The following is a 22716-nucleotide window of genomic DNA, read 5'->3' as shown; positions in this document are numbered from 1 at the left end:
GGGATTCCTGACTGCCTGGTTTAAGATTCCATTTCTGGAGTCTTCATTCAGGCTCTTGACTTTCAGCCTAAGTGACTCCCTGTTGGGCCTGCTGTCTTGTTTTTGACAGTAATTAACAAAGAAAATATTCACTTTATTTGCTTACTTATGTATTGCCCCCCCCCCCCCCCCTTATTTAAGGTCTGTGAGGGCCTGGACCATGTGTGTCTGATTCACCTTTATCCCCAGCACTTAGTACAATGCTCTGCACGTTAACAGGTATCCCATAATTACTTGTTTTAGGAAAAAAAGAGAAAGAATGAACATTGTTAATGTTGCTTCCCTTCCCAGCATGCTTTCTCACCTTTGCCAATTCTACCACCTTTATTTTTTGTCACTTTTTTGCCTGGATTTTCTTCTATTTCTTGTTTTCACAAAATATATCATGGAGTAGAACATCCATTTTTTTCTTTTTCATTTTTGTTTTTCTTTTCCTATTGCTTTTAGCATAAACATATGTTGGAATTCATCTTTCTAGTCCACAACAAATTACTTTTTTCTTTTCTGAAACTTTCTCAACAGAAACTCAGTATTGAACATTGAACTCTCTCGGTCTTTTCTTACGTTTTCACATGAATAAGACTTTCCCCCTCCATGAAGATGAAAGCTAAGAAGAGAATTTTTTCTAGCTCAGAGGGGTGGACTGAGTTCTGGGCAAGTAAATCTCAATAAACACGAGGGCCTTGATCAGCCGCACTTTAGAAAACCAAATAAAACTAGGATATGCTGTGCTCAAAATGTTAAAAAAAAAAAAAATCCAAATCAGTGGGTTAAGAAACTGTTACCACCCAACAGCATACAAAATTTAATTAGCCAAGCACCTTTCATGTAGAAATTCTATTAGAGGTAATCACATAATATTATTATTATGTATTGCCCAGAATCCTGCAGAATAATTTCTTACAGATGACTCCCTGTTGAAATGGGGGAACTGGGGTCCTTTGTTTGGTGATATATCTTTGCACACACTTCTGCTCCGTATCAATTCAGAAGGATTATACTCATAAAAAAGGAACAAACCTTCATCTTAATGTTAAGCTCTGCTCCCCCCACTGATAAAAATTCTTTTGATGAGGAAGACTGTAGCCAGAAACATGGTTAAGGACCATTTCACCTGAAAGCCTCACATTTTAGATTTTTTTTTGAGTTTGCCATCTTCCTTATCATTTACAGATATCCAAATACCTAAGAAGTGAACCCAAGAGATAATTGAAACTTTTGATCCGAGAAATAACTCACACATTTGTTTTCTTTGCTCTAATCTTCAGAGCTGTGTATCTTGCTGACAAGCCCCAGATTTTTAAAAAACAGATTTTCCTTTGGGTTTCCCCCTCCTTTCATGGTGGTAATATTTTTTCCTATCTTCCATCTTCTGAAAAAAAGTAGGTGTAACAGTCTAATCAGCCTTTACCAACTTTTCTGCAAGAACAAAGCAGAAAATATGAAGATATAAATCAAGAATTGTTATTATTGTTTATGTAGTAGTGATATATGACTCCACTGGGCTTTGTGTTTTACATGGCCACTTTGAAAACACAGAATGCTGCTCAGGCACAAGCGATTTGTTTCTGAGCCCTGTGCTTGGATATTTCTAATAAATATTATTCTTCCTCTGATTTTATGATATCAACAAGATACTCATGCAATAAAATATGTCCAGATTCCTAGTGTTAAGTCTACATTGTCAAACAAAGATAATATTCCCAAACTTGAAGAACCGTAGGTAGAGAAAACATTAGGCATAAAATAAATATTTGTAAATCATCATAATAACAATGATAGTTTTATGCATGGGACAATGTCTGGGAGGATATATATCAACTTATTAAGCCATGTAATTTCTGGATAGAGAAATCAGAGGCTATTTTAAGTCTTTTTCTCTTTTTTGGCTTATCTATATTAATTTTTTCCTAACTGTGAATGTATATTACTATTGAAATAAAAAGAGATCCTTTTCAAAGAATGGTACATAGCAAGAGTTGATAAAACTGAGTATAAAAATAGAATTAGTATCATTCTTTAATGGAAAATAGAGTAGATTCTGAGAAAGTAAAAAATCTGATTTATCTTCTATTAATTTCTGAGTTCATATTGTGCACACTTCTTTAGTGTGATGAAAACACTGACTACCTGTTGGCCAGCCTCATCCTCTTATCTGAGGCAGGTCACTATGCCTACCTACCACATGCCAGGAAAAAGCAAGCAGCTGACCCTCCTATGTCTCAGTGGGAAAATAAGCTTCTCATTTGATTGCCAACTGGTTCCTACCCAAATCCTTTTCCACCTGGCTCTGAATTCCTGGCTTCTTCTTTCTAAAGCCATGGGATTTCTTCAGGACGCCTTAAAGACTTGGGCTGAATTCAGTCTTCCAGCTTGAAGTGTGGCCTTTTCCTGCAGCCCAGACACCCATGTAATAGCTATCATACTTCCCATCCCACCCCACCTCCTTTTTCCACGACCTTGTCTCAAGATGGTGGAGGAAGACGAGATTGAAAGCCCTCTGTTTATAATAATGACCCCACCATCTCACCTCTTGTGCCTCATCTTGCAGTCTTATTTGGGAACTTCAGGACTTCTGTGAATGACAGAGAAGGCTGGTCCCAGAGATGCAATGTTGTGTTCAATGTCCTTGAGTCGATCATCTTGGAGATATTCAACTATATGAATGAGAATGGCCACATCCATTCATTGTTTGTCTGTCCTGCCTAGTCAGTACCTATGTCTTCAGTTCAGTTCAGTTGCTCAGTCCTGTCTGACTCTTTGCGACCCCATGAACCGCAGCATGCCAGGCCTCCCTGTCCATCACCAACTCGTGGAGCCTACCCAAACCCATGTCCATTGAGTCAGTGATGCCATCCAACCATCTCATCCTCTGTCGTCCCTTCTCCTCCTGCCCTCAATCTTTCCCAGCATCAGGGTCTTTTCCAACGAGTCAGCTCTTTGCATCAGGTGGCCAAAGTATTGGAGTTTCAGCTTCAGCATCAGTCCTTCTAATGAACACCCAGGACTGATCTCCTTTAGGATGAACTGGTTGGATCTCCTCCTTGCAGTCCAAGAGACTCTCAAGAGTCCTCTTCAACACCATAGTTCAAAAGCATCAATTCTTCAGCACTCAGCTTTCTTTATAGTCCACTTCTCACATCCATAAATGACCACTGGAAAAACCATAGCCTTGACTAGAAGGACCTTTGTTGACAAAATGATGTCTCCGCTTTTGAATATGCTATCTAGGTTGGTCATAACTTTCCTTCCAAGGAGTAAGTGTCTTTTAATTTCATGGCGGCAGTCACCATCTGCAGTGATTTTGGAGCCCCAAAAAATAAAGTCAGCCACTGTTTCCCCATCTATTTCCCATGAAGTGATGGGACCAGATGCCATGATCTTCGTTTTCTGAATGTTGAGCTTTAAGCCAACTTTTTCACTCTCCACTTTCACTTTTATCAAGAGGTTTTTTAGTTTCTCTTCACTTTCTGCCATAAGGGTGGTGTCATCTGCATATCTGAGGTTATTGATATTTCTCCCAGCAATCTTGATTCCAGCTTGTGTTTCTTCCAGCCCAGCGTTTCTCATGATGTACTCTGCATAGCAGTTAAATAAGCAGGGTGACAATATACAGCCTTGACGTACTCCTTTTCCTATTTGGAACCAGTCTGTTGTTCCATGCCCAGTTCTAACTGTTGCTTCCTGACCTGCATACAAATTTCTCAAGAGGCAGGTCAGGTGGTCTGGTATTCCCATCTCTTTCAGAATTTTCCACAGTTTATTGTGATCCACACAGTCAAAGGCTTTGGCATAGTCAATAAAGCAGAAATAGATGTTTTTCTGGAACTCTTGCTTTTTCCATGATCCAGCGGATGTTGGCAATTTGATCTCTGGTTCCTCTGCCTTTTCTAAAACCAGCTTGAACATCAGGAAGTTCACGGTTCACATATTGCTGAAGCCTGGCTTGGAGAATTTTGAGCATTACTTTACTAGCGTGTGAGATGAGTGCAATTGTGCGGTAGTTTGAGCATTCTTTGGCATTGCCTTTCTTTGGGATTGGAATGAAAACTGACCTTTTCCAGTCCTGTGGCCACTGCTGAGTTTTCCAAATTTGCTGGCATATTGACTGCAGCACTTTCACAGCATCATCTTTCAGGATTTGAAATAGTTCAACTGGAATTCTATCACCTCCACTAGCTTTGTTCATAGTGATGCTTTCTAAGGCCCACTTGACTTCACATTCCAGGATGTCTGGCTCTAGGTCAGTGATCACACCATCGTGATTATCTGGGTTGTGAAGATCTTTTTTGTACAATTTTTCTGTGTATTCTTGCCACCTCTTCTTAATACCTTCTGCTTCTGTTAGGTCCATACCATTTCTGTCCTTTATTAAGCCCATCTTTGCATGAAATGTTCCCTTGGTATCTCTAATTCTCTTGAAGAGACCTCTAGTCTTTCCCATTCTGTTGTTTTCCTCTATTTCTTTGCACTGATCGCTGAAGAAGGCTTTTTTTATCTCTTCTTGCTATTCTTTGGAACTCTGCATTCAGATGCTTATATCTTTCCTTTTCTCCTTTGCTTTTCTCTTCTCTTCTTTTCACAGCTATTTGTAAGGCCTCCCCAGACAGCCATTTTTCTTTTTGCATTTCTTTTCCACTGGGGATGGTCTTGATCCCTGTCTCCTGTACAATGTCACAAACCTCATTCCATAGTTCATCAGGCACTCTATCTATCAGATTTAGTCCCTTAAATCTATTTCTCACTTCCACTTTATAATCATAAGTTATTTGATTTAGGTCATACCTGAATGGTCTAGTGGTTTTCCCTACTTTTTTCAATTTCAGTCTGAATTTGGCAATAAGGAGCTCATGATCTGAGCCACAGTCAGCTCCTGGTCTTGTTTTTGCTGACTGTATAGAGCTTCTCCATCTTTGGCTGCAAAGAATATAATCAATCTTATTTCGGTGTTGACCATCTGGTGATGTCCATGTATAAAGTCTTCTCTTGTGTTGTTGGAAGAGGGTGTTTGTTATGACCAGTGCATTTTCTTGGCAAAACTCTATTAGTCTTTGCCCTGCTTCATTTCGTATTCCAAGGCCAAATTTGCCTGTTACCCCAGGTGTTTCTTGACTTCCTACTTTTGCATTCCAGTCCCCTATAATGAAAAGGACATCTTTTGGGGGTGTTAGTTCTAAAAGGTCTTGTAGGTCTTCATAGAACCATTCAACGTCAGCTACTTCAGCGTTACTGGCTGGAGCATAGACTTGGATTACTGTGATGTACTTTGCATAGAAGTTAAATAAGCAAGGTGACAATATGCAGCCTTGATGTACTCCTTTTCCTATTTGGAACCAGTCTGTTGTTCCATGTCCAGTTCTAACTGTTGCTTCTTGATTTGCACACAGGTTTCTCGAGAGGCAGGTGAGGTGGTCTGGTATTCCCATCTCTTGAAAAATTTTCCACAGTTTATTGTGATCCACACAGTCAAAGGCTTTGTCATAGTCAATAAAGCAGAAATAGATGTTACCTATGTCTTATCAGTTGTTAAATATTTCAATATCATTCTCAGAGGAAATTTGTAGTGTTATAAGTTGACAATACTTACAAGAAACCAGAGTATGACTTAGGGCCAGCAATTTACCTTCAATAAACCTTGGTTTACACATTGGGAGAATGGGGTACCCTCCCCACTTCAGAGAGCTACTGTAATGCTAAAATTATCAGAGTAGATGCAGAAGTTCTCTGTCAATTGTGAGAGACTGTATACAGGCAAGGAATAATGATGAAAATGGCCAATAATGACCATAAAAATGGTAGTGGTGAAGGTCAAGGTGATGGTGATAATTAATAAGAAGGCAAACTTGGGAACACTGTAGACTGTCCTTTTCTAGTTCAATGTGCTACAAACATTGCTCCCTGGCTCACAATCACAGTACCAAAGAGTTAGAAGCATATAAACCAGCCACATCCACCCCCTCTGGTTTATGCCATTGTAGCTCCCAGGTTGTTCATTGGTCAGGGCTTTGTCTGTGGGCATTTGTTCATGGTTTATTTCACATCCTGGCTTGGAGACCCTTCTATCTTGTAATGGCCAACACCAGGGACAGCTCTTGATGTTCTTTCAGTGATCTGTTGGGATCCAGAGCCAGCAAGATGGATATGTGGAATTACTTCAGTGGATTCCTGCACCACTAATACAGCATGGTCTGAGCTGGATTCTCATGTGCCTCCTGTCATCCCCAAACCCACTCTGCAAGTGTCTTGGATGAGCTGTTGGTTGTGGTCAGGTAGAGTTAGTAATTGACTGCCTGCCTCCTTCCCCCCTTCCTTTCTTCTCCTTGGCTCCCCGCTCACCCCACCACTCCCCTACACACCTCCTTTTGAAGTCTCTGGATCTGTGCTGAATCATAAAATGATGCTTCTTGCTGACCTTGACAAGAGCCCCCATCCCTTTGGAGAAAGATGCAGACGAACTCCATGAAGTTTATTTCAACAGAGCTGGCACATATTGCCCCAATCATTGGCTCCTCTAATTCATACAGAGCAATGGCTGGCAGGCAGAGAGTTTTAAACCCTGTGGCCTTGAGGGAAAAACGTATCCTAGAAAGGGTTCTCTTTGCCTTTGTTAATTGTGAAATAAAACACTTCCTGCAGAGGAAGCCCCTGCTTGGTGAGGGCTTTCGTGCCTCTTCCCAGAGTGATGGTCTCTGGGAGTCTCTCTTCCCCCTCATACTTTGGGATCAGATACTTAAAAGTTGTTACACAGCCTATAAGATAGTGGGGAGAAGTCCTGGGGGACAAGCCCCAACACTCCCAAGGGCCTCTCAATTATACACCGAGAACAGGGTCTCAGGTGGGGGCAAAGTGGGAGGGAGCGGTTTTGCAAAGGCCTCAGTCACAGAGCCTCACATTCATCTCCAAATGAGATGTGGAAAAGAGTCAGGAAAATTCAGCCATTAAAGTATTACAATTTCTGCTTGACCCAGTTTGGGCATTTCTTAATACATAAGGAGCCTCTCTTGACCTTGCCGAGGAGCTGGGTGTGACCCCGCAGCAGCCAGTCTGAGGGTCAGGAAGAGCTGCTTTGGGCTTTCATTTCCAGGAGGGACTTATCTACCCAGTTGTTATATGTGATCATATGGCAGCCCTGTGTGGCAGCCCTTTGTTGTCATTTCACAAATGGGGAGCCTGAGGCCTTGTTACACAGATAGAAAGTAGTGGAGGGACTTCCCTGTGGTCCAGTGGTTACGAATCTGCCTTGCCATGTAGGAGATGTGGGTTGGATCCCTGGTCAGGGAACTAAGATCCCACATGCCACTGAGGAACTAAGCCTTCACGCCACAATTACTGAAGCCTACATGCTCTGGAGCTCACGGGCCACAACCAGAGAGTCCCTGTGCCATGATGAAAGATCCAATGTGATGCAACAAAGACCATGTGTGCCACAATTAAGACTGGACACAGCCAAATAAGTAAATCTTTTTCTAAAAACGTAAAGATACTTAAAAAAATGGAGTGGAGCTGGGCTGGTCTATCACTGAAGCATCTTCCCATACTTCCATTGTTAATAATAACACAGCCCATCGTTTTATAGTTAGCCCTGGACTTACTCATCAGCACCTGGGCTGATCTTCCAAGTGGGGCCATCCCTTTTCTGAACTCCTCCTGAAGACCATCCTACAGGAACTGCCAGGTGGGGCTTAGATTTCTGCCTCAGTTAAAATCCTCTAAAATTCCCTTCTGAGAGAATCCAAGGCCTCTGATGCATTGATTGCCCTGGGTGACATCATGTTTAAGTTAGTCTGACCTCCCTGAGCTCATTTCTTTGTCCTGGTCACCTTTGCTTCCATCAAAAATAACAGTTTGCTGATAAGCTGGCTCTCGGCTCCCTGGCTCAGACGGTGGACTCTGAATCCATGCTCAGAGCAGGCCTTTCAAGTTCGAAAAAGCCTTCATGCTCTATGTTTTGACAGGTTGAGAAATGCAATCCATTTATTTTGAAAACCCATTAAGCCCAGCCAATATGGGATATTTAGAAAGGCCAGAATTTTGCTTCTGGTCAGAAGGTCAGTGTTGTCATGAAACAACAGCTAAAGGAAGTGAAACAAAACATATTTTATTGTAGGGCTATAATTCCCAAACATTCTTTAAAAATGTACTTTCAGTTAAAATCAGACAAAACAAAAATACAGCACGTTGAATTGCTGGAAATTGCCACCACTAAAACCTCTCTTTGTTCAGGGTGCTTATTCAATTTTGCATGCCCAGTTCCCATATCAGTGACAGGGGCATAGTAAATGCTCAATACATGTTCAATGAATGAGTCTCAAAATGGTTTACTTTGCCGTTTAACCTTTTTTCTAGGTATTAGTTTTTCTTGTTCCCAATGGCTGTTAAATCATTCTCAAGAAAAGAACATCTGATTTTAGTTCTCTAGGGTTTTGGAAAGTGAGTTTCAGAATAAGTAAGTTTGCCTCTTCTTGGCATCTTGAATTACGTTATTGATGATACAGATAACAGGGTCTTACAGTCAGATTCTCCAAAGATAACTCATTTGATCCTTTCAACCTTGTGAAGGAGGCATGAGAGATGTTATTATTTTCATGTTACCCCTAGGAAAGGTGTGTAAGTACAGACCTTTACCTGAAAGAAAATAACCTTACTGTTAGGTGATCCTGAACACAAATGATGTTCAGAAGATGGTACAAAATATTCTGTATTTTTCTCACTGACTCACCTCTGTTCCATGCAGTGTCCTCCTCTGATGGGTGTCCAGTGACTCTCTTTTTGAATCTTCTTTCCATCTTCTCTTACTTCCCATAATCCCTTCAATCTTCTCTACCCATCTCTCCAAGCTCCATCCAAAGAATCACCAAAAGATCTTCAAGTTTCTTTTTCTTTTTAAAGAAAGGAATACTTTAAAGAATAATTTTATTTTATTTATTTATATTTAGTTTTGACTGTGCTGGGTCTTTGCTGCTGTGCCAGCTTTTCTCTAATAGCGAGTGGGGGCGACTCTCTAGTTGAGATGCTCATGCTTCTCATTGTGGTGGCTTCTCTTGTTGCAGAGCACAGGCTGCAGGGCACATGAGCTTCAGTAGTTCTGGCACATGGGCTCAGTAGTTGCAGCTCCTGGGCTCTAGAGCACAGGCTCAGTAGTTGTGGCACATGGGCTTAGCGTCACATGGGATCTGCCCAGATCAGGGATAAAACCCGTGTCTCCTGCATTGGCAGGCAGACTCTTTACCACTGAGCCTTCAGGGAAGCCCAATCTTCAGGTTTCTAAGCACACTCCTGCCTTCATTCTCATGGGATATAGAAGTTACAATCCTGCATTCAAAGGTTTAGTTTGTTGTTAGAGGAAGCAAATGTAAGACCTGGGACCAGAGCTGACTCCTGGAGGTAGACCCAGTAATTAGGGTTTCTTTTTTCCTGCTTCGACTATGAACCCACTGAGAAGTAAGACCAAAGAGTATGCTGATGGAAGTGATGTATCACCTTAACAATAAAGTGGATGTTGGGGGAATATGGCTTATAGCAGTGGGCAGATAGGGTTCCTACTACAGAATCCCAGATTAGAGACTTGCCCATGCTGGACTGGGGTAGGCTGGCCTTCATCAGGGCAGAATCCTTGGGTGGGTAGCTCCCAAGGGAAAGGGAGAGAAAAGGCACTGGGGTTACAAATACCTGGTTCTTTCTTATAACCCAGTGCCTTCTTCCAAACCCATCAATCAGGTAAGTTATTTTGTCCTACCTGAGGAAGAATGAATGAAGAGTGGGGCAGAGGCCAACGGTGTTTTTATTTTTTTATTGAAGTATAGTTGATTTACAATGTTGTGTAATTTCTACTATACAGCAAAGTGATTCAGTTATATGTATTCTTTTTCATATTCTTTTCCACTTTGGTTTATTGCAGGATATTGAGTATAGTTCCCCGTGCTGTACCGTAGGGCTCTATTGTTTATCTATTTTATATTTAGTCATGTGTATCTGTTAATCCCAAACTCTTATTTTACTTCTCCCCCTACTTTCCCTTTGCTAAATGTAAGTTTGGTTTTTATAGATGCCTCCTTTTGGGAGGAATCATCAAGAAGGGAAGTGTTTCCCCTTAATACAGCATGTTCTATGGCCCCACACTGTTTTCAAAGAGTGGACAGAGGGCTTCCCTGGTAGTCCAGTGGTTGGGAGTCAGCCTTGCTATGCAGGGGACACCAGTTCGATCCCTGGTCCAGGAGGATCCCACAGAGCAACCAAGCCCCTGTGCCACAGTTACTGAGCCCATGTGCTGCAACTACGGAAGCCCACGTGTCCTTGTCCATGTCCCACAACAAGAGAAGCCGCTGCAATGAAAAGCCCTCACACTGCAACTGGAGAACAGCCTCTGCTTGCTGCAACTAGAGAAAGCCTGCATGCAGCCAAAATAAAGAAAATAAATAAATAAAATTATAAAGACAAGAAAAGTAGACAGAGTAGGTAATGTTTATAATAAGGAGATTTTGCATAAAAATCAGAATTTCAGGTGTTCTTTGAAAACTGGAATGGTTCATCAGCAATGAACCTGTGTTGCCACATGGCAACAATGGCTCAGAACTGAATCACACCTGCCCCTTGAGGTGGGTCTATGTGCCTGAGCTCCTCAAGGCACTTTTCCCGTGGTGTAGATGGTGCTGTCTCCAATGGCATTCATGTGTATTTCCTGCCTGGTCCTTCCAGGCATTTTATTTGGTTACCCGTGCTTTACCTGCGTGAGTCTAGAGTGGAGTATCTACAGGACTAACAGATGTGGCTCTAGCTGATGTTATCCAGCTCAACTGATCAGTTTCATTTTGATTTGTTATTAGCTTAACCAAGTCTCAATCTTTCTGTTCTGTCTCACTAAAGACCTCTTCCATACCAGAGGCTTTGTGCTGGAGAAGAAAAAGGAGGCAAGGAAAAAGGAAAATTCTGTCCTAGTAAACAAAAAAAGAAACCGAGGCTCAGAGGTTAAGGAACTCGTCAAGGTGTGTTGCAGAAGAAAAACGCCCATATGGTCTTTTGACGTCTCCACTGCACCACAGCTGTGGTCATTTCTGCCTCACTGACCCAGTGGGCACCACTCATCCAGATGAGCAACAAATTGCACATCTGAGTGTATGTTTCTGACATACACGTTGTCTCCCTAGGATGACAAGTTAGACAGAAGCTCCAGCCCAAGTAGATTCACAGCTGCTTTTCCAGGGCCAGCCATGGGTGAAGAGAAGCAGTGACAAAGAAGAGAAGGGAGGCAAGAGTCTGTTTTCATAGCCATCCTGAAACATTTCAGTCTCTTCTAGAGGGGCCAAGGGGTTAATTCAGGGGAAAGCAGGGCAGTAGCTCATTCAAATATTCCTGCTCTTACCCTGCCCACCATTCTTTCTTAATAACTTGGCATAAACCAGAGGGAAAGATGGTTGCTATGGTGGATGGATGGATGAACCAATGGATTGATGATTCCTTTCAGGGAATTTTGTAAGGCTCTTCCATGTGTTCCTAACAGAAAACATTTTGATTTAACACTTAAGGGTCAAATATCAAGGCTGAAAAAGCAAAGATACTCTGTCTCCCAAAAGAAGGAAGTACAGCGGAGATTAAGAGCAAGGATGTTAGAGTCATTTGCTCCTTAGTATCATCTCTGAGCCTTAGTGTCTTCATGTATAAGTTGATAATAACAGTACCTTTCTCAAAGAAAGAGGGTTTTCCCACCTGGGTGTGCACATCCTCCTTTAAAATAATCTCTGAATTACTCATAATACCTAATACATTATAAATGCTAGCTCCAATACTTTGGCCACCTGATAAGAAGAGCCGACTTATTGGGAAAGACCCTGAAGTTGAGAAAAACAGAAGGCAGGAGGAGACAGGGACGACAGAGGATGAGATGGTTGGATGGCACCACTGACTCAGTGGACATGAATTTGAACAAGCTCCAGGAGATGGTGAAGGACAGAGAAGCCTGGTATGCTGCAGTCCGTGGGGTCACAAAGAGTCAGACACGACTGAGCGACTGAACAACAACAACAAATAATTGTAAATACAATGTAAATACTGTGTAAATAGTTGCAGGTGTGAGGCAAATTCAAGTTTTGCTTTTTGGAACTTTCTGGAAGTTTTCCACTTGTGTTCAATCCAGGGTTGTTTGAAACTGCAGATGCAGAACCTGTGGCAACAGAGAGCTGGCTGTACTTTCATCTGAGTCCTGTCACTTGTTGGTTATTTTAGCTGCCTTTAGTCACTTGAATGAGTCTGAGCCTCAGCTTTTCATCCATAAAACAAGAATTATTCTGTGAATTTCATTTGGTATTGTGATGATTTTGAAATTGCCACTAAGGAAAGTGAAAGAAAGTGAAGTCGCTCAGTCATGTCCGACTCTTTGCAACCCCATGGACTGTAGCCTACCAGGTTCCTCCATCCATGGAATTTTCAAGGCAATAAGGAAGGGCTTTGTAAATGGAAAAGCATTGTACAAATGTCAGGGCTGATTGTTGATGGCTTTTTCACCTGGCAACCACAGTGGACTGTTCATCATTCCTTTGCTGAAGATTCCTGCAGTGCTTCCCTATTGCACTTAAAATCCAAGCCTGTTAACAATGGTTCACTGGACTTTATACACCTGCCCTGGGCATCCACTCTCCTTTGTTTCTCCAAAGACTAAGCCATTCCTACCTCAGTGCCTTTGAACTTTGTTACATCTGCTGGAAATTCATGGCTGGCTCTTCATTTTTATTGAGATCTAGTCTCAGAAGCCATCTTCACAGAGGCCACCCTAGACCACCCACTCCATGAAACTGTCTGCCCCAGCCACTCTCCCACCTTGTTTGTTTCCCCAGGATTATTTGTCACAATCCAAACATGCCTTGATATTTATTGTTTGTTTGTTGCCCGTTCTCCTCCCCACTGTAAGTTCCTCCCCAGGGGATCTGGTGTGCCTCTTCACAGTTTTACCAGTGCTTCAGAGAATGCCAGATATTGAGAGGTGCTCAGTAAAAATGTCATTGGTTACATTTAACTACAGGTCCATGAACCCCCAACACTTCTCACAAAAGTCAAAGAAGGTCCATTCATGGGAAAAATGTTTATAATTCACCCTGGACTCCTAAACTAGGAGCATTCTGAATCGAGTTATATTCACTCAACACCTGCTGACTACATGATTTAAGAGTCAGAATACTTTAAGAGTCTGACTCAGAATACTGAGTCAAAATATTACCAAGCAGTGAAAGCAACAAGTTTGGTTTGTACCCTGCAATACCAGTCAAGGCAGAATACATGAGGCTCACAGTTGTGTGGTCAGAAAAAGACAGGGGCAAGGGCATTTCAGAGGAAACTTGTGGGCAGCGAGTGGACTCTTTGAGAAGCAAAGCCAAGGGGGCGCCGAGAAGGCCTTTGCTGAAATTGGCAGGCAGTGGCTGGTTAGTGAGGCAATTTGCGCCTGGCTGGCCCTGGCAAGCGATGTGTGTCCGAGGGAGGTGTCGGCAGATCCGTGACGCCCCTTGGTATTCTGCAAACTGCTACTGCTGCTTAATGAGCCAGTCAGACATTAAGTGCCTCCTACACTATGGCAGGATTTGCAAATGAGCAGCTGAAGGAACATACTGGAAAGCAGAGGAGTTGAGTCTTGACCAAGTCTTCCATATCCTGCCCTCTCCACCCCATCTCTTTGATCTTAACATCTAACACAGTCTCCTTGTCCACTTTGCTTCCAACCCACTCAACCCAGCCTACCTCAGGGCCTTTGCACTGGCCGGTCCTTCTGCCTGGAACTCTCTGCCATCACACCTGGCTGATTCACTGATATAGTTCATGTCTTTGCTTTAATGTGGCCTCCTCAGAAAGGCCTTCTCTAGACACTGTATCTAAAAAGAGCACCAGTCTTCCAGCCACACTCAAGTTCCTTACCCTCACTTATTTTTCTTCAAATAAAATTGATAGTTTATTACTATCATCCATTTGTTTGCTTATTGGCTGTCTCCAATCCACTCATTACCCTCCTATCCCTACCAGTCTAGTTTAAATTTCTGGATAGGGACAATGTTTGTCTTGCTTAGAGCTATATTCCCCTTAGAACCATGCTTAACAGACTATCAATAACAGTTGATTCAATTTAATAAACATGGTTCAGTTGAATTTATGGAATGAATGGGTAGATGAATGAATGAATGAGACAAGGTTCATGATGGACTGGGTTATAAAGAGCACTGAATACCAAAGGTGAATAAAGAAGGGCAGGTGGTCGAGGGTAGAGAGCGTGTGACTGAATGTAACGAAGCAGGAAAGTCTCAAGATGAAGAGGAGAATTTTAAGGGTTTTATCAGGTCCAGGCATATCCATCCCACACTAAACATATATACATATATATTAATGTAGAAGATGCAAACAAGATTCAAGATTTTGATAATTATCACTTCTGAAATTATTTGGTCACAGATACATTTGTTAAACTGATTAAACAAGGAGGCTACTGAACTGAGGTGGAATAAAGCAAGGGTATTATTTGATTGGCTAAAGCAATTGGCTGATTTGGGAAAGCCCAGTTGGGTATGTATGATTTGTGGTCCTTGTGTTTTGATTTCTTAACCATGAGGCATTTACAGATTTAGGTTTTGGTTTGCTTATGTTGACAGACACAGAGTTCCCAAATCTCTAGGAATTTCTGGGGTGATAGGTTTTCTAATAAGGCAACTCTTGATGGGCTCCTAGATGGGGGCTGGTCACCAGAGAGACCAAGCCATGATTAGAAGCTTGAAACTTTCAGCCCCATCTTCCATCCTCCAGGAAGTGGGCAAGAGCTGGACACTGAGCTAATGATCCATTGTGCCTCTGTAATGAAGCCTCCATAAAAATCCTCAAAGTACAGGATTTGAAGAGCTTCCAGGGCTGTGAACACATTTTTTGCAGAGAGGGTGGAGCAGCCCATGTCCACAGGCACAGAAGTTCCTGTGCTTGGGACCCTTCTAGACCTTACCTTATGAAGCTCTTCATCTGGTTATTCATCCATATTGTCTATTGTTTTCTTTATTACATAGTAAGCTGGTAAACCTAAGTGTTTCTCTGAGTTCTGTGAACTGTCCTTGCAAATTATTAAACCCCACTTTACAGCCAGTTGGTCAGAAATGCCAGAGACAAACTGGAACTGGCGATTGGTGTCTGAAGTAGGGTCAGTCTGTGGGACTGAGCCCTTAACTTGTGGGATTTGATGCTAATTCCACGTAGATGGGCTTCCCTGGTGGCTCAGACAGTAAAGAATCTGCCTGCAATGCAGGAGACCCAAGTTCAACCCCTGGGTGGGGAAGATCCCCTGGAGGAGGAAATGGCAACCTGCTCTAGTAATCTTGCCTGGAGAATTCCATAGACAGAGTAGCCTAGTGGGCTACAGTCCATGAGATCAGGACTGAATTGAACTGTAGGATATCCAGCTGGTCAGAGAACTGGTTGGTGTAGGAATAAATTCATACCTCTCGTGTCAGAAGTGCTGTGAGTGTGGTATTTGTGTAAGAGTAAAGGAAATGGGTATTTGTCCGAGAGGTAATGCAAAACCCTAGGCAAAGCAGTACCACCACTTCTATTCAGCATAATACTGTATTGGCAGTCCTAGCTACAGCCACGCGAAAGAAAGAAAAGGTATCCAGACTAGAAAGAAAGAGGTAAAACTGTCATTAAATGCAATGACATGATACTCTATATAGAAAACCCTAGGGACGCCACACAAAAGCTATTAGAACTGATAAGAAAATTCAGCAAGGTAGCAGGATAGAAGATTAATATGCAGAAATCTGTTGCATTTCTTTACATGCACAATGAAAGAAGAGAAAGTAAAAAAAAAAAAAAAAAGCTTTAAAAATCATGTTAAAAAAAATACCTAGGGATAAACCTGACCAAAGAGCTGACAGACTTATACTCTGAAAATTATAAAACATTAATAAAGGAAACTGAAGATGATTGAAAGAAATGGAAAGATAGTCCATGCTCTTGGATTGCTAGAGTTAATATTGCTAAAATGGCCATACTGGACTTCCCTTGTGGCACAGTGGGTAAGAATCCACCTGCCAATGCAGGGGATATGGGTTCAGTCCCTGGTCTGGGAGGATTCCACATGTCGTGGAGCAACTAAGCCTGTGTACCACAACTTCTGAGCCTGGGCTCTAGGTCCCACAAGCCACAACTACTGAGCTTGTGTGCTCCAGCTCCCAATTCCCATGCACCCAAAGCCCATGCTCCACAGCAAGAGTAGCCACCAAATGAGAAGCCTGCACAGCACAACAGAGTAGCCCCTGCTCTCTGCAACTAGAGAAAGCCAGTGCTCAGCAACAAAGATCCAACACAATCAAAAATAAATAAATAAGTTAATTAAGAATAAGTGGCCATACTACCCAAAGCAATCTACAGATTTAATGTGATCCCTATCAAATTACCCATGACATTTTTCACTAAAGTAGAACCAGGAGGTTGAGATGAACAGATTCACACTTTTATATATAAAATAAACAACAAGGGTTAACTATATAGCACAGGGAACTATAGTCAATATATTTTAAGAACTTATAATGAAAAAGAATCTGAGAAAGAACATATATATTCAAACTGAATCACTTTGCTGTGTACCTGAAACTAACACAGCGTTGTAAATCAACTGTACTTCTATTAAGACATTAAAGAAAAGCCTGGGCAAAGCAACTTAAGGCTCAAATGTATGTGATAGTAATAATTGTTCAACATGACATTGGACCAAGAGATTTGGATTGAAACCCTTGTTAGGGAGCAACTAAAAGTCGAACTGAGTCATTCCCTTTGAAGTAGGTATGACAGAATTCAGACTAGTATTATCTTCCAAGCAGCTAACTATTGAATGTAGAGGAGGGAGAAGGTAAGCGCCTGGGCCCAAATCAAGTACACCTAAGCCTGTAGTGTCCCTTTCCCAGATCCTCGATGCTCATCCAGTATGGCCTGAGAGATTACCGCTGGCCTTCCTGAGGCCCCCTGATATCACAGTCCAGTTGCTATCTACCCCAACCTGCTCTGGAGCCTTGGGGAGGCCAGCCACAGCCCGACTTCAGAGGGGCCCTCCTACCTTTCCAGTAAAGCTCCTCCAGCATTTCTGGTGAAGGAACTGCTCCACCAGCCACAGGACAGTGCCGTGTACTTGGTACCCAGAACCGCTTCCCATCAGTCATCCACCTCCAACTGCTCCGGCGCCTAGACATGGAGATTCATATCCACAACAAAAGATGTGAAACTTGCCCTGTGTTTTCTGCTAAGTGAATGAGTCTTCTGGCTTGTTGTTGCTATTGTTGTTTTTCTTTAATTTTACCCTCTCACTGGAGAGAAAGTGATGAGGGGAGAACAACTTCCAAAAAGAAAAAAAACCAAAAACCTCCTAAAACAAAACAAAAAACTCCAAAAGAGTGGCCAACCTCATTAAGGGCTCTCAAGCCTTTCAGATGGAGACATCTCAGAAGGGGTATGCCAACTCTCTCCAAATATGTGAACTTTCCATGTAGACCAAAGATCAGATTTAAATTTCCTGTGATTCTGGAGAGCACAGCAAGAAACAAGCAATGACCTCAGAAAGACAGCCTTTGATTCACTGAAAAGAAGAAATGTCCATCTGCCAGAACTTTCTGAAAATTAAATGGGCCACTTAGTCAGGTAGTGAGTCCTCTGTCCTTGGAGGTATTCAAGACTGGGCAAGGTATGTGGTCCTATATTTCATTCTACCATATATATAACAAGGGATGTTACATACGCTTGCTGCTCCTGAGGAAGGTCTGGATGCTGGGAGTAGGGGGACAGAGATAATATGACTACACAATAAAAGCCATTAGCAGTTCAGTATGTGGGTATTGAGTGCTTATATCCACCAAGCGCTATATTAACGACTTTGCATGCATGATATCATTTAGCCCTTACAGCAGTCTGAGGCATGGAGTCCTTTAATCACTATCCTGTTAGAGACAGGAGACAAAAGAATGTGAAGTAACTTGCCCAAGATTGCACAGCTAGGAAGTGCAGATCTGGAACTCAAATCTTAGACTATTCCCCACTCTGCTATGGTCCCATCCTCACCTCTGCTCCCTTCTTCTCTACCTCCCTGCTCCCTTCTGTTAGAGCATAATAACTACAGGAGTATGATGACGTGATGTCCCCCAAGGAAGTTCATTGAAATGGGCCCTAACCCAGAACAGCAACGCTAACAACACAAAACACCCAAATCCGGGAAGTTACTACACTTGAGTACAATTTGCAAATCACCAAGAGAGAGTCTTCCTACAAAGTGAGAGTCAGTTTTTAAACGCCCACATCCTCTAGCCTCACTCTCCTCCCCAAAGATTCTTCTGGCCTGGCTGGGGAGAGGGGAAATCCCTTTGCCTTCATTTGCATCATTCTTGAGAGGAGGAAAGTGAGCAAGTGTGAAGTCCCTCTCTGGAGAAGAGTCAGAATCACACCTTCAACTTGACCAGCCATGACTTTGTGGGAATCTGGCTAAAAGGTCCAAAGCGAGTCAAACTAAGTAGTCAATGCTTCCCCCACTTACAGGAAAGGAGGGCGCATTGCAGGTCACCAAAAAGAAAACTGGGAAGAATGGTGTTTTGGTTTTTTTTAATTGAGAGCTAATTGACATATGTTAGTTTCAGGTATACAACATAATGATTCGATATTTGTATGTACTGTGGAATGATCAACAGGATAAGCCTAGTTAACATCCATCACCACACACAGTTACACATTCTTTTTTCTTGTGATAAGAACTTTTAAGATTCACTCTCTTAGTAACTTTCAAATGTACAACCCAGTATCATACGCTATAGTCATCAGGCTGTATATTACATCACTGGGACTTTGCTTTTTAACTGGAAGTTTGCACCTTTTGACTCCTTTCACCCATTTCGCCCCACTAACCTCTGGCAACCACCACAGATCTGTTTTCTGTATCTCTGAGTTTGGGAGTTTTTTTGGATTTTTGCTTTAAGATTCCATGTGTGAGATCACACAGTATCTGTTTTTCTCTGTCTGACTTATTTCACTTAGCATAATACCCTCTAGGTCCATCTATGCTGTCGCAAATGGTAAGATTTCCTTCTTTTTATGGCTAAATAATATTCCATTGTATATATGTGCCACATCGTCTTTATCCATTCATCAAGGACGTCTAGGTTGCTCCCATGTCTTGGTTATTGTGAATAGTGCTGCTATGAACAGAGGGCTGCATGCATCTTTTCAAATTATAGTTTTGTCTGGATATATGCCCGGTAGTGGGATTGCTTGGATCATATGGTAATTTCCTTAATTTTTTGAGGCACCTCCATGCCTTTCCATTGTAGCTGCACCTTTTACATCCCGGCATTTTAAGGTGCTTCCACCCACATTAGACTGCAGCCGTGGGCCACAGACAGGAGGTAGCTCTGAGCTGCCATCACCGTCAAACCATGCTCCCTCCAAGATTCAGGGAGCCCTGGGACTGTGAAATGTCACCTCCCAACTGCATCCATAGAACCACAGATAATTTATGTGGGGTTAGGTCCTTTTCGAAAGCATTTCTCTATGTCCTCAAGGCAGTTTCTTACAAGGATCTGAGGTTCTTAATGGGTTTCCCAGGTGTTGCTAGTGGTAAAGAACCTGCCTGCCAATGCAGGAAATGTAAGAGACGTGGGTTTGAGCCCTGGGTCGGGAAGATTCCCTGGAGGAGGGCATGGCAACATACTCCAGTATTCTTGCCTGGAGAATCCCATGAACAGAGGAGACTGGCGGGCTATAGTCCATAGGTTTGCAAAGAGTCGGACACAAGTGAAGCAACTTAGCACGCACACACAGGCTCTTAAAATCCAAAAATCCTGATATGATCTAGAGGTCATGTTGTATTAACTTTTTCTAACCTCTTCTTCCCTTGCACCACCTCATGAAGCATCTACTTATCTGTGGATCCCTGATCTAGGCTGCCAGAGTTGTGCCCAATCCCAAATCATCCTCTTCTCCTCCAGCACCCTAGGGTGGCCTGGATTGACTTTTGTTTAGCAGAAGAATAAAAATAATTTTCATCCCCACAAAATGGCAAAACCAAGCAGAGTATGTGTGACTCTTTCCGGCCTCCCAGGGACCCCGGGCCACTGTGGCCCCATGCTGCCGGGGAGGAGAGAGAATGACTTAGCAGCACAAGGGCGATGCGTCATTGAACAACAAGGCCAGCAGCAGCAGCGCTGCCCGGCCTTATCAGGGCGGGAGGCCTCGCTGGATTCTATTAATTGCCGAATGCTGTTGGGTTTGGCAGATACAGGAAGCAGTTTACATGGCTACACAGTGCCCCGGCTCACAGTCTCTCTGAAATGGTATTATTGTAGTGGGATAATGGTGATTAGGGACAGTTCCCGGAGGAAGACCAGGCCTTTGATGATTGAGTCACTTCCTCCCCACTCCCTCCAGTGCGATAGGGCAGCTCGCCCCACAGACACACACCCTTTGCTGGCCGGACGGTCCCACGCCCCATGGCAAGGTTCCCAAGCAAGGCAGCTGGGAGCCTCATCACGGCCACGATCGTGGGAGAAGTGGGAGCAGGCTGGAGACCGGCCCTTTCCCCGGTTCTATTTTAGGTCAAGGTGACAGGCGACCTAGTTAATGATTTCAGTTGTGTGTCCCTGACTCCTGTGGCAGCATGGACTTTGGAACCGGGGAGACCAGATTCTGTTTTCTGGTTGTGTGAGCTGGAGAAGTCCTCTCTTTGAGCCTCAGTTTCCCCATTGGCAAAGTGGTGGTGATAAGAGAATCTACCCCAAAGGATGTTCTGAGGATTAAACGGGATTCCTTTAATGTTGAGTAAATAGTAGCTGTTATTATTACTGCTGCGGTTGCTGTTAAGAACACCTCCCTTCCCTGTCCCCACATCCAGCCTCTCTTCCCTTGGAGTCTAGACGGCAGGTCACATCGCCTTGAGAGAAATGTAGCCGCCTCCGAGGCGAAGGCTGGAGAAAGATGAGGCTGCCTAGAGTGAAGGCCTGCAGTGGGGTAGATCTGAATCTTGGCTTCCTTAGGGGCCACTTCTGGGCCCAGAGCTCACCCAGAAACACAGCCCATCGCCCTCAGCCTGCACTTGAGATGTGGTTTTCTTTATCACCGGGTGCTGTCCTGGTCTACCCACTCTGCCAAGGGCTTGTCTCCAAGACATCTTCTCAAGAGCCGTTCAGCATCCTGCTCATCTCAGCCTTCACTGGGCTTCCGCAAGAAAAGCACCCCTTTGTGCATCTGCGTGGGAGCAGGGTTTGCCCTAACAAGGGACTCCGCCCTATTATTAGAAGCCAGAGTGGACCCTGCAACTGCCCTCAGACACGCATGGGGGTGGAGAGAGGTGCGGTGAAGCTGGCAGGCCGAAGATGGGACAAAAACGGAGTGGCTGATGGTATGGGTGGGTTTCAGAGTCAGACGTCTTGGGCTCACCTCTGCCACTAACTACTTGTGTGCTCTTAGGAAAGTCACTTGTCCTCTCGGTGCCTCAGTTTCTTCATCTGGTAAATGGGGATAAAAATACCTCTCTCAGAGTGCTGTGGTCAGGATGAAATTAGGTACTTATGCAAAACAGTATAGTCCCAAACACATAGAAAATAATATATGGCAGCCAAAAGAGGTGACCAGATGAGCCAAGGAGAGCTCTGAACACCACTGACAGGCTCCAGGCTCCAGAAAGGGCAGAGTTCCCGCTGTCCCAGAGATGCTTCTGGAACCTAATGTGCTTTAGGAACTGCCAGCCAGACCCAGAGTCCCCAAGACAGTGGCAATATCCAGTAAGCTGTCAAGGGCAGACATCATGTTGGTTTTGCTCACCTCTCTACCCTCAGTACCAAGCGTATTTGTTTCCCGTGGCTGCTATAGCAAATTACTGCAGACTTAATGGCTTAAAACATCACCAGTTGGATTTCCCTGGTGGTGCAGTGGATAAAAATCCACCTGGCAATACAGGCGACGATCCCTGGTCTGAGAAACTTCTACATGCCACAGAGTAACTACTGAGCCCACGCACCTAGAGCCTGTGCTCCACAACAAGAGAAGCCAACTAATGAGAACTGCAACCAAGAGTAACCCCCACTTGCTGCAACGAGAGAAAGCCCGCACAAGAGCCATGAAGACACAGAGCACCCAAAAAGAAAAAAAAAAACAACACTCCCAAGGTAACACCACTCAGCTATTGTCTTACCATTATGTAGATCAGAAGCCTGACGAGAATCAAAGTGTTAAAGGGCAACCTTCTTTCTGGAGGCTCTGGGAAGGTGTCTAGAGGCTGTCTGAACTTCCGGGCTCCTGGCCCCTTCCTCCATCTTCAAAACCAGCAGCATAGTGTCTTCAAATTTGAGTCTGATTCCCACGTACAAGGACTCGTGATCACACCGGGCTCACCTGGATTAGGCTGCTCTCCCCAGCCCAAGGGCAGTAATTAACTCCATCTGTGAACTTAATTCCCCCTTGGCTATATAGCATCTATATCCATCTAAGGATTCAAATATGTATACTTTGAGGAGTCATTACTTAGCCTACCACACCTAGTAGAAAGGTAAGTGGACAAAAGCCAGATAATAACTCTGAGTGGGCACCACTTTAGGGCTGAGCTTCCTATAAAGGAAGGACAGAAAATCTTGCCATCCATCCCAGGATGCAAGACATTCACTTGTGAGAACAGTCGCGAGCACATGACAAGTGATT

General features: G+C 43.4%; 1 long non-coding RNA gene across 1 annotated transcript in view; it reads right to left on the bottom strand.

The window, feature by feature from the left end:
- LOC129629298 (uncharacterized) overlaps positions 1-22386 on the bottom strand; it is a 30375-nt gene extending 7989 nt beyond the window's left edge. The window contains exons 1-2 of the long non-coding RNA XR_008703126.1: positions 22214-22386; positions 8759-8918 (exon numbers count right to left, since the gene is read on the bottom strand). This is a non-coding gene — a long non-coding RNA (uncharacterized LOC129629298). The remainder of the gene's footprint in view (positions 1-8758; positions 8919-22213) is intronic.
- Between the last annotated feature and the right edge of the window lie 330 nt (positions 22387-22716).

The sequence above is a fragment of the Bubalus kerabau genome, chromosome 15 (genome assembly GCF_029407905.1).
Source record: "Bubalus kerabau isolate K-KA32 ecotype Philippines breed swamp buffalo chromosome 15, PCC_UOA_SB_1v2, whole genome shotgun sequence".
In the NCBI taxonomy this organism is placed as follows: domain Eukaryota; kingdom Metazoa; phylum Chordata; class Mammalia; order Artiodactyla; family Bovidae; genus Bubalus; species Bubalus kerabau.
This window is presented reverse-complemented; position numbering and strand designations above follow the sequence as displayed.